The following is a 4,242-nucleotide window of genomic DNA, read 5'->3' as shown; positions in this document are numbered from 1 at the left end:
ACAAGGGGAATCCTGCCTGGGCACGTTTTAACATCCTGAAGATTCTCAGGACATACATGTGTTGTGCTTGGCTATTTCCATGCACTGAGCTGTGGGGGAGCTGCCATTGTTGGGAAGGAAGTGTCTTTATTACACAATGGAGACATATATTTCTTACCATCGTGCACGTCCAAAGTTCACATTTGTTGTCTGGGAGGGATGATACACACCTCTCACTTTGTTTGCAGCGTGTTGAGGTTGAGCTGTCATTTCATTAGTTATATAAACACCTGAAGCAAGGCTATTGTCCCTTGATTAATCATTAGGGTAGGGGTCTGTCCCTTGTCCTCGGCAGTCAGTGGATACTTGTGGGAAACCCTCTTGTCCGGTAAGGGTGATGAGAATGTGTAACAGTGGCAGATGCTCTAGGCAGGTGTAGATGTTTTGTTGGAATGTTGCTGAGTCACTTCCAATGGGATGGTCTTCTGTATTTTCTCTGACGTGGGTCAGATACAGATGCTGGGGCATCCTCTATAAGGAATAGTAGTCCTGCCTGCAGGTCTCTCATGTTATGGGAGAGTGAACATTATAACATTGTTCAGGTTGCTCAGGAGATATATTTGATGCACTTTGTCTTTCACTCATACTGAGGTGATTGGCAGGTCCCTTTGGTGTGAAGGAGAGCCGCTCTTCTCCAAAGCTGGGCACAGCGGGTATGCGGATGCACACTCTACGGAGACGATATTCCATGCTCCGGGAAGGGTGACGCCTACTCTTTTTTTAAAAAAAAATTTATTGTTATGTTAATCACCATACACGACATCATTAATTTTGGATGTAGTGTTCCATGGTTCATTGTTTGTGCATAATACACAGTACTCCATGCAGAACGTGCCCTCTTTAATACCCATCACCAGGCTATATCCATCCCTCCACCCCCCTCCCCTCTAGAACCCTCAATTTGTTTTTCAGAGTCCATCGGGGATGACGCCTACTCTCAACGTTAGGAATTTTCGTGTCTGAGGGCAGGGAGGGACACATTCATTAAACGACATAGATGTTATTTTCCGTCAAAGTGAAGCACCAAGGATGGATCTGAAGGACAAGAGAGGAAGCCATGAGTCACCAGAAACAGGAGGTTGTGGATGAGAAGGATGGAGGTGCTCAGGGGAGTGGATGGGCCTCTCTAGGTTAGAGCAGGGTCCATAGACCTGGCAGGCCAGCATCCTGAGCAGTGAGTGTGAGGACACCATGTGATCCACACGGAGTTGCTGCCTGTGTCCATCACACGGTGTGGATAATGCATTTATTTGTACCAGAACATCACTGTTGCCATAAAGCTGTTCCTTCATACTCTATAAAGATTGTTGTTTCCGCTGGATTTCTGAAGGTTCTGAACTGGGTGACAGAATGTGGTGGAGATTTGGGAAATTTAACTTGGTTCCTTTGGGAATACTTGTCTGCCTGAGTTTGTGGGCCCAAGGGAGAAAAAGTGAAGACGGGACCGAGATCAGCAGAGTGGCTGCCTTGGCCTTCAGCCTGAGCCAGATTCTTCGTGGGGAATTCAGGACTGATCAGTATCCACCCTAGCTGGAACTCTGTCACTATGCCTCTGCCTCTGAGTCACCATTCTGCCTGCACTTTGCATCTCCCTGAACTTCGTCACAGGATCCTACAGATTTACCTGTGTACCTGATTTCTCAGCCTGAATGGCAGCTCTTAGTGGGGCCTATTTAGAGCCTCAGCTTCGTTATCTGTGAAAGGGGAGCATATTGGTTTCTGAGGTCATTAGAAGAATAGGAGTTGAAGTACATAAAGAATCTGCAGGGGCCCCTGGATGGCTCAATGGGTTAAGCATCGGACCTTTGATTTCTGCTCAGGTCATGATCTCAAGGTTCTGAGATGGAGCCCCAAGTCATGCTTAGCATTGATTGTGGAACCTACCTAGGAGTTTCTCTCTCCCCCCACCCTCCCCGTTTGCGCACAACTTTGCCCTTTCTCTGTCTCTGTCTCTCTGTCGGAAAAAAAGAAAGAGAATATGTAAAATACCTGGGCTGTTAGCCACTCCCCCTTCTCACTGTTTAAATGAATATAGCTCCATGCAGATGAGCATGAAAAGATGTTCATTTCAGTCCACACCATTACAGTGAGAGTATAATACCTCAGCCCAGAGATTGCCAATCGTCCTTTCAAAAATAAGGCAAAGACACCTGGTTATTTTCTATTAAATTTTAGGTCCTAGCTAAGAATGAAGTAAAAGATCATTACAAGAACATGTACATTCAGGATTTATACCTGGGATGTGAAGACAATTGTTTTCTATTACATATAGACTCGTGGAGGTAGCCACACACTCAGGTGTTCATTCAAGGCCTCAGATAGAGTATAGGAAGCAAATGCATTTTGGAAAACAGAAGCTCACAGTGTACTAACCCAAATCTATTTGCCTTACAGGACACTACATTTGAAATTTGAAGACCTCCCTGAGCAATTACAACCAGGCGGTTTGTGTATATATTTAGAAAATTGTCAGATCAGCCTAATGTCCTGAATGCTGTCCCTGCCCATCCTGTCCCCTGTGCTCTGTCTCTCCTGGTATCCCCCATATAAACCTTTCACAGTTCTGTCTCTGTGTCAGCGTCTGCCTTCAGGAGCCCCTACACTCACTCGCCTTCTAGTGCACAGTGTGAAGCCTTTACACAGAACAAACTGGCAGCAATGGGGGTGATGGAGGATATAGCAGGATTCCCCGTTGTGGTATCTTTCCTGCAAGGGGCATAAGAAATCCTTCTGGGGAGGCGGACACATCTTGTATTTAGGTCTGTTGGTGGTTGTATTAACTCAGGTGATAGATACTCTTGAGCACATGGCACCTGCTAGTTTAGGGGGTGTGTGTCGATCAGCAGGACAAGGGTCTGTCCCCAGGCAGCGGTCTTTTGTGATGGTGAGGATTGAATGAAGCATCTCTAGTGGCCCTGGGAGACCAGTGAGGAGGCCCTGCATTAATTCAGGTTTTGTGCATTGGTTTCACCTTACGAGCTGCCCCCCAACAGCAGGAGGGCTCTGAGGGGGCCTGATGGTGGCAGTTTTCTTGTTAAGACCCATGATGCCCATAATCCTCCCACAGTGTCCTTGTTGGGGAATGGGCAGAGCAGAGGCCAATGACAGGAGACCTATTCCTCCCTCACCACACAGGAGGAGTTGGGTGTATGACTCTGTCAATTTTTAGGTTGTTTACTCCAATCCATTCTGCAGCAGAGCTACTGGATCATGCAAAGCCCTCCTTCTTCCCAGGTTCTGGAAGCAGCCATCCTCCAGTAGCTTTGGGTTCATGGATGGGCCACTAATGTGTCCAGGTTTTTCTGTCCAGGAGTGGCCGGTAACTGCACGGCTGCAGTTAATGTCAGGCTGAGCAGCCTTTGTAAATGAGATTGTCATGCCCTGTGACCAGGGTCTTGGGCAAATGATGGTAGCAGAGAGGGGCAGACAGGAGAGGTGGTTCCCTGTGGTCTTGGACAGGGCTGCACAGAGCAGAAGGCCTGAGGGCCTGGGGAGAGAAAGGGAAAGAGACTGTCAGGGAGAGAGACACTGAATGAGTGGTGGGGGGACTGGGCAAGTCCTAGAAAGTGAGAGGAACAAAGAGAGAGATGGGGTAGAGAGAAGCAGAGACCAAGAGGAATTTCAAGGATGAAAAGAGGTTGCTGGTCTAGGTGTTGGAGGTGGACCATGGACCAGGTTGGAGGAGGTTGATGTAGGTGATCCGAATGTTGGGACCAGAGAAGGTGGGAAAGCAGGCGATCAAATTTCCCTGAGACCAAAGCTCCAAACTCCCTAGGGCTGAGCTTTGTAGAGGCCATTTCACTTGGGAAGATGGGCACACCTCCTTTTGCATGGGGTGATGGGGCCAAGCCTTAGGATCTGTCATGGAGAGAGAGGGCTTGGCTGGGCCTGAGCATGCTCTGTCCCTCCAGCTGAGGGGCCATGGCTTTGAGCATTGTAGGGATTCCCAGGGCGGCCAGCAGATGGCACCTGCGCACCTCCAACCAGGAGGGCCAGGTGTCTGCCTGTGCAGACCCAGCGTATCTCAGAGCACTAAGGACTTCTGTAGCAGCCCAAGGATCCAGCCCCACTGTGACTGCCCCAGGATAGAGAGCCAGAGCTGCGGTTCCAGTAGGTTCTGCTGCCGCCCTGTGGGAGACCCTGGGGGCTTTGCAGCCACTTGGTGCCGCCTGAGGTGCGACTGAGAAAAGCTGCTTTGTTGGG

This window comes from Eumetopias jubatus, unplaced genomic scaffold, assembly GCF_037043125.1.
Source record: "Eumetopias jubatus isolate StellerSeaLion01/CBP00866 unplaced genomic scaffold, mEumJub1_p1.0 scaffold_72, whole genome shotgun sequence".
Classification (NCBI taxonomy): Eukaryota; Metazoa; Chordata; class Mammalia; order Carnivora; family Otariidae; genus Eumetopias; species Eumetopias jubatus.
Note: the sequence above shows the minus strand (reverse complement) of the source record.